We start from the raw sequence: 9,108 nt of genomic DNA, 5'->3' as shown, positions 1-9,108 counted from the left end.
ATAATTAAGGCAAGAATAGTCAAAAACGTCCCTTAAAACGTATCAAGAAATCCGACTTCCACTGGGATTACGCAACCTGTGACGGCCCATCGTGCCTGCGACGGTCCGTCCTGCAGGTCGTCGCAAGGGTCGGAGACTCAATTTCCACTGAATAATCTGTGACGGTCCGTCATGCATGTGACGGTCCGTCCTGCACTTCCGTCACGACGTTCAGAGAATCGTTCCCTGTACCAAATTCTCAAAAGTTAAAGTGTTTTGAAATGGTGGATCACGACGGTTCGTCGTTCCTGTGACGGTACGTCCTGCGGGTCCGTCACAGAGTTCAGAGAGTCAATTTCAGGAATTTCTATGTGTTTTGGGACGAGACACCCTCGACGGTCCGTCGTGCCCATGACGTTCCGTCGTGCCCATGACGTTCCGTCGTGCCCATGACGTTCCGTCGTGGGTTCCGTCGTCTCAGCCTGTTTTTCCAGAAATATAATATGCTGCTCAAAACGACTAAATAGGTCGTTACATTAGATACCAATTTACCCATCGTTCGTCCCCGAACGATCACAAGAAGGAGAATAAGGGCGAAAAGGGGTACCTGAATCTGTGAACAGGTGTGGATATCTTTCTCGCATATCAACCTCCTTCTCCCAAGTGGCTTCTTCAACCGGTCGATTCTTCCATTGCACCTTGATGGATGCAATCTCTCTTGACCTCAACTTGCGAACTTCTCTATCTAAAATAGCAACAGGCTCCTCCTCATAAGACAAGTTCTCATCAAGCAAAACTGAATCCCAACGGATAATGTAATTTCCATCCCCGTGATATATTTTCAACATAGACACATGGAATACCGGATGCACTCCGGACAGCCCTGGAGGCAAGGCTAACTCATAAGCCACCTCCCCTACTCGCTTAAGTACTTCAAATGGACCAATATACCTTGGGCTAAGTTTACCTCGCTTACCAAACCGCATCACCCCTTTCATCGGCGAAACCTTCAACAAGACTTGTTCACCCTCCATGAACTCCAAGTCTCTAACCTTTCTATCTGCATACTCTTTTTGTCTACTTTGCGCCGCTAGAAGCTTTTCTTGAATAGATTTCACCTTCTCCATCGAATCCCTCAAGAGATCCGTACCCCAAGGTCTAACCTCGAACGCCTCAAACCAACCAATGGGGGACCTACATCTCCTGCCATACAATGCTTCAAATGGAGCCATATCAATGCTCGAGTGATAGCTATTATTGTATGAAAATTCCGCTAAGGGTAAGAAACTATCCCAATGGCCACCAAACTCTATCACACATGCGCGGAGCATATCCTCCAACACTTGAATCGTTCGCTCAGACTGACCATCGGTCTGAGGATGGAACGCGGTACTAAGGTCCAACCTAGTACCCAATTCCGCATGCAGTGTTTTCCAAAACTTAGAAGTAAACTGCGTACCTCTATCTGATATAATGGAGAGTGGAACCCCATGCAATCGCACCACTTCCGAGATGTAAAGTTTGTCTAACTTCTCTGCATTGTAAGTCACCTTGACCGGAATGAAATGAGCAGACTTAGTTAACCTATCAACAATCACCAAGATGGAATCGTACTTACCCATCGTCTTTGGAAGACCAACCACGAAGTCCATTGCGATTCTCTCCCATTTCCATTCCGGAATGGGCATTCTCTGAAGTGTTCCTCCGGGCCTTTGGTGTTCATACTTTACTTGTTGACAGTTTGGACATTTGGCAATAAAGTCCACAATGTCACGCTTCATTCTACTCCACCAAAAGTGTTGCTTTAGGTCACGGTACATCTTGGTTGCACCCGGATGTATCGAATACCTTGAACTATGAGCTTCTATCAGAATAGTGTTGATCAAATCATCAACACGGGGCACACATACCCTTCCCTTGATTCTCAAAACACCTTCCTCATCGATTTGTGCTTCCTTAGCCTCTCCTCGCAATACCTTATCTTGGATTCTTCTTAGTTTCTTATCATCAAACTTTTTTCCCTTAATCTTGTCAAGAAAGGAAGATCTTGCCTCCATACAAGCCAACAATCCTCCCTTCTCATTTACTTCTAATCTCATCAAGTCATTAGCTAGAGTCTGAACCTCTCTAGCCAATGGGCATCTAGAAGCTTGCAAGTGAGCTAGACTTCCCATGCTTCCCGCCTTTCTACTTAAAGCATCCGCTACAACATTCGCCTTTCCTGGATGATACAAGATAGTGATATCGTAGTCCTTTAGTAGCTCCATCCATCTCATTTGTCTCAAGTTCAAATCCTTCTGAGTAAAGACATACTGAAGGCTACGATGATCCGTGTAGACCTCAAACTTAACCCCATATAAATAGTGTCTCCATTGCTTTAATGCAAACACTAACGCAGCCAATTCCAAATCATGAGTTGGATAGTTACGTTCATGCACTTTTAATTGTCTTGAAGCATAAGCAATCACATTCTTCTCTTGCATTAGTACTGCACCCAAACCAGGATAGGATGCATCACAATAAACAATGAAGTTCTTACCCTCTACTGGCAAGGTAAGGATAGGTGCGGTAGTCAACAAAGTCTTGAGCTTCTGAAAGCTTTCCTCACACTCATCCGACCATACAAATGGAACATTTTGCTTAGTCAAGTTCGTCAGTTGGGAAGCAATAGAAGAGAATCCCTTGACAAATCAGCGGTAGTAGCTAGCTAACCCAACAAAGCTCCTTATTTCTGACACATTAGTAGGTCTTACCCAATTCTTCACTGTCTCAATCTTAGAAGGATCCACCATCACTCCATCCTTAGAAACCACGTGCCCCAAAAAGGACACTGCATCTAGCCAAAACTCACACTTAGAGAACTTGGCATAAAGGTTTTTCTCCCTCAACATTTCCAATACCATCCTCAAATGCTCCTCATGTTCCTTCTTACTTTTAGAGTATATCAGTATGTCATCAATAAATACGATCACAAAGAGATCCAAATATGGCTTAAAAATCCCGTTCATCAAGCTCATGAACGCAGCAGGGGCATTCATAAGACCAAAAGACATTACTACAAATTCGTAATGCCCATACCTCGTTCGAAAAGCAGTCTTTGGCACATCCGTTGCCCGTATTTTCAATTGATGATAACCGGATCTCAAGTCAATCTTAGAGAAGACACAAGCACCTTGTAACTGATCGAACAAGTCATCAATGCGGGGAAGAGGATACTTGTTCTTTATGTTTACCTTGTTTAGTTGTCTGTAGTCTATACACATTCGAAAACTCCCATCCTTCTTCTTTACAAACAAAACCGGAGCACCCCAAGGAGATGCACTTGGTCTAATGAAGCCTTTGCTCAACAACTCTTGAAGTTGGGCTTTTAACTCTCTTAACTCCGCGGGAGCCATTCTATAAGGAGGTATAGAAATGGGGCGAGTACCCGGTTCAAGGTCAATACAGAAATCAATATCCCTATCTGGTGGCATACCAGGAAGATCTGCAGGGAACACATCTAAAAACTCGCGAACTATCGAAACCGACTCAATCGAGGGTACTTGGGTAGTGTCATCCTTGAGATGTGCCAAGAAAGCTAAACACCCTTTACTAACCATTTTCTTAGCACGAATAAAGGAGATGATACGCACCGGATTGGAAGTGTAGTCACCCTCCCACACTAACAGATCTGTCCCAGGCTTGGCTAACGTCACGGTTTTAGCATTACAATCCAAGATTGCAAAATTTGGAGAAAGCCAAGTCATACCCAGAATTACATCGAAGTCAACCATTTCTTGAAAGGATTTTGCCATAGCCGCTACCTGTAAGGCTGAAATCCGCAACTCTGACCTCAACCCTTTCACAAAACGACGAATCCGCTCTTGTGGACTGAAACAAAGTTGAGTGGCATATCTGGATAGTGCACGAAACTTAGCCTCATATGCATTGACCAACATCCTACGTTGCTCTAGGCTCAAGAACTCATCCCTTTTCCTATCCCTCAAAGTCCGGGGGATATACTTCTTCATAAACAAGCTAGAGAATGAGGCCGAAGTCATAGGTGGTTCCTCCATTGGTTGACACTCAATATGTGACCGCCACCACATTTTGGCATTCCCTTGAAACTGATAACTCACGAACTCAACACCAAACCGTTCTACTATACCCATCTTGTGTAGTAGCTCATGACAGTCAACCAGAAAATAGTAAGCATCCTCAGATTCAGCACCCTTGAAGACTGGAGGTTTCAATTTCAAGAACTTACTGAAAAGTTCATGCTGATCATTTGTCATTATAGGCCCTGTAGTCAGACGAGGAAACGTGCCTATTTCCAATGATGCATCTATACGGGGAGTCCCAGCAGCGGCATGTCGTACCTCTGAAACCGGAGGTGCTGGTGCAGAAAACACTGGAGGTGCTTGACCCTGATCAGACAACCCACTAAGATAAGCGAGAACCTGATTGATCATCTCTCGGGTAGGTTGGGGTGGCAATTCCTCATTTTGCACTTGTTCATTCTCGCCTTCCTCACCCTCTCTTACTACTTCCTCAGTTGGTGGAGGAGTCACCACCCTAGCATCAGATGGGCTAGGTGCTTGTCCCCTTCCTCTAGAGGACGTCCTCCCACGAACTCTACCACGGCCTCTTGTCGTTACTCTTCCTCGAGCTACAACCCCAGTGGCTGGCTCAGACGCTTCTTGTCTTGCCGATGTTGGTGTTGGCGCAGTCGTTGCTCTAGTTCTAACCATCCGCGAAATAGAGTGAAGATGGTCAGATACCAATTTGTATCACCTAGATACCAATTGGATCCAAGTAATAGCACGAAAGAAAGAAAGAATGGAATTTTCCTAAAGTCTTGTAGCCTCTCAAAGAAAAGTAAAGGCGTCCCCCTACCGTTCCTTAAGACTCTACTAGACTCATTCTTGTGTGATGAGACCAAAGAACCTAATGCTCTGATACCATGTTTGTCACGACCCAAACCGGGTTGCGACTGGCACCCACACTTACCCTCCTATGTGAGCGAACCAACCAATCTAACCTTAACATTTCAATATAATATCAACAGAAAGTAATGCGGAAGACTTAAACTCATTAAATAAAGACCAATTCATTAACTTCTAAAATTCAACATCTATTATTCCCCAAAATCTGGAAGTCATCATCACAAGAACATCTACGATCAAACGACTAAACTAAGAGTATTCTAAAAGCTAAAAATACATAAGAAGCTAGTCCATGCCGGAAGTTCAAGGCATCAAGACTTGAAGAAGAAGATCCAGTCCAAGCTAGAAGCATTAGCTCACCCTGAATTTCCGATGTAGTAAGACTGGCTTGAATTACTGTTGAGTTGAAGACGATGGCACGTTTGCTGCACTCCACAAATAAACAAGAAGAGAACATAAAAGTAGGGGTCAGTACAAAACACGGGTACTGAGTAGATATCATCGGCCAACTCAAAATAGAAATCAATATATACCAAGTAATATCATAAAATCAACTATGATACTCAACATGTAGCAACAACAAATACTATATCATTAACAATTACCGTCAAGTTCACACATGAGGACTCAAGCCTCGATACTATACTCATTTGGGAATCATGTTCATTAGATTGAGTATATTAACATCTTTCAAGATTCATTATCTTTATTTCTCTTGTGTCGGTACGTGACACTCGGCTCCCTCAATATTCATTAATCCTCTTGTGTCGGTACGTGACACTCCGATCCCCTCAATCTATGTGTCGGTTCGTGACACCCGATTCCCTAAATCTATGTGTCGGTTCATGACACCCGATCCCCTAAATCTACGTGTCGGTTCGTGACACCCGATCCCCTAATACTACGTGTCGATTCGTGACACTCAATCCTCTAATTCTACGTGTCGGTTCGTGACACCCGATCCCCTAATACTACGTGTCAGTTCGTGACACCCGATCCCCTAATTTTACGTGTCGGTTCGTGACACCCGATCCCCTAATACTACGTGTCGGTTCGTGACACCCGATCCCCTAATTCTACGTGTCGGTTCGTGACACCCGATCCCCTAATACTACGTGTCGGTTCGTGACACCCGATCCCCTAATTCTACGTGTCGGTTCATGACACCCGATCCCCTAATACTACGTGTCGGTTCGTGACACCCGATCCCCTAATTCTACGTGTCGGTTCGTGACACCCGATCCCCTAATACTACGTGTCGGTTCGTGACACCCGATCCCCTAATCTCCTTCCATCAATTCATCAAGCCTTCTTTCTTACCAAGGCATCATCAATCTCATTACTTTAGTTAATCAAGCCTTCTCCTTTACCAAGGCATCATCATTAAAAAGAGATTAGGTTTTTATCAAGATTTGAAATTCAATAACTTCATCATGCTTAATATAATCACAATTATATAATCACGTTCATGCATGCATACAATTAAGCACATAGCAGGGTTTACAATACTACCAATACATATCATTCTCTATTAAGAGTTTACTATGAAAGCATGGAAACCATAACCTACCTCCACCGGAGATTCGTGATCAAGCAAGCAATTTCCTTAAGATCTTTGCTTTTCTCTTTGTTTCCCTCTCTCTCTCTCTCGATCGTTTCTCCCTCTCTTTCTGTTCTTTTCTTTTTCTTATTCAAACCCTCTTTCTTTTACCCTAATTAGCATATAATTAAGTATGAAAGATGATGAGTTTAATCCACTAACTAACTCAAGGTTACCTCTTTTAACCCCCAAGTAATTAGACTTATTAACATTAACCCACTAACTTTATAATTAAGGCAAGAATAGTCAAAAACGTCCCTTAAAACGTATCAAGAAATCCGACTTCCACTGGGATTACGCAACCTGTGACGGCCCGTCGTGCCTGCGACGGTCTGTCTTGCAGGTCGTCGCAAGGGTCAGAGAATCAATTTCCACTGAATAATCTGTGACGGTCCGTCACGCATGTGACGGTCCGTCCTGTACTTCCATCACGACATTCAGAGAATCGTTCCCTGTACCAAATTCTCAAGAGTTGAAGTGTTTTGAAACGGTGGATCACGACGGTTCGTCGTGCCTGTGACGGTACGTCCTGCGGGTCCGTCACAGAGTTCAGAGAGTCGATTTCAGCACCCAAATTTCAGAATTTCTAAGTGTTTTGGGACGAGATACCCTCGACGGTCCGTCGTGCCCATGACGTTCTGTCGTGGGTTCCGTCGTCTCAGCCTGTTTTTCCAAAAATAAAATCTGCTGCTCAAAACGACTAAACAGGTCGTTACATGCTATTAACAATATAATTCATATTTTTTTAATAAATCATTCCATCATCCAAACAAACAAAAAACACCATTTTCATGAAAACAAAATTCGTACAAATCGAATAATATAAATTTCATACACGATTAATACAAATTTCATACTTCAACGGTCCACATCATAATAAATACTTATTTCTTGACTAATTACTAAACACAATGTACGATCAATTTCATTTTTTTAAATTTTTTTCATAAATCACGTATTACCCTAATCTTCAATTTTATTAAAACTCAAACGCCTATACAATTGTGTGTTGTTTTCAAATACGGTATATACCAAAACATTATCCAAAAAACACGCAATAATCTATATTTCAGATCCTAAAATAATCAAAAGAAAAACCAACAAATTATAATTAAAACCAACGTGATGAATTCCACCTTCCACCATATTTTATTATTATCGATACAATGTTCTCCATCTCAACAAATTACGTTTTTTCAACGGCAAAATTTTTTCAATCACTAAAAAAAAATGCTATCTGCTGAAAAACTGAGAGAATCGTGAAAACTAGAAAAATAATAATAACTTTTACGTTGATGTCAATTGTTAGAGCTTTTTAAGGAATTAAATCAAAATTTAATTTGATTTCAACTAAATTGAGAGTTTTAAGGTAACTAATTAATCCTTTTTTTTTTAAATTTCCCTAATATGTGCTAATCAATTAACACAAATAATAATTGTATTTAATTTAAGTAATAAAAGATGTCATTTTCCATTTAAATATTTGTCTATTTTTTTTACTCAATTTTATTTAAAACAAATGTTTTAATTATTTAATATCAACATTTTATTTTTTAATAATATGTTATAACTTGATATATTAAATGTTATATGTTGAAATACAAACTCTAATGCTATAACTTGAGAATATTAATATAAAAAATGATATATACCTAATTTACACTTTAATTTTATATTGGATAATCAATAATAGTGTAAATCATGTATTAATATTGGCATTGATTAAACGCATTAAATATGTTTTAGTCCTGAAACACAAATATTCATTTAGTTTGAAAATAAAAATATTTTATCTGTTTATTACATAAATTTATTTTATATTACAAATTTATTGAATTTTTTTTTATGATACAATAAAACTAAATGAAGCATGTTTAACATTTTCAACTAAAAAAGTCTAAAATATCTTCTCCATATTGAATTTCAATGTAAAGTAATATTTAATAATCAAAAAATGGGTAAACTAGTATTTTACCCTACCCATTTATTACCGACCCGCTCATTTGCCACCTCTGAGTTCAATGAAGAATAATTAAAGAGGTGAAAGTGATGGTTTACTATGTCGCAAGTGAAAGAGAAACATGATTTGAGGAGTACGAGGGTTTGGCGTGGGTGTGGGTGGGTATTTTAGAATTTTTTTAGTTAGATAAATAGATTAAAATAGTTGCTTAAATTTAGAATTTTATTTTAAAATAATTTTTTGAGATTTAGATGTCACATGTTATCATTTAATTCATTCATTTGTCATGTCAATGTCATGTCACAACAAGTGTATTACACACGTCTCATATTTTTGGCTGACTATCAAAAAGAATATCAAATAGGTATCAATTTTAAGGGGTATAGGTGTTCAATAAGTACAAGCTTAAGTTAAGGTGTTTAAGCGAATTATATGGCATTTTAAGGGGCCATATAAGACTTAAGTCAACTAAAATTATTGCACCACTCATTATCATCATCGTTAAATGCTTTTAAAAAAAGTAATGGGTTTTGTCTTAAGTCATATAGTGCCAGCAAAATGAGCTCATATGTTGGTAATCCGCCTATATTTTAATGGGTTGAGTGAGTAATTTCTTACATGGATAAAATATGGGTTGACACCGA

This window comes from Solanum lycopersicum, chromosome 12 (assembly GCF_036512215.1).
Source record: "Solanum lycopersicum chromosome 12, SLM_r2.1".
Taxonomy (NCBI): domain Eukaryota; kingdom Viridiplantae; phylum Streptophyta; class Magnoliopsida; order Solanales; family Solanaceae; genus Solanum; species Solanum lycopersicum.
This window is presented reverse-complemented; position numbering follows the sequence as displayed.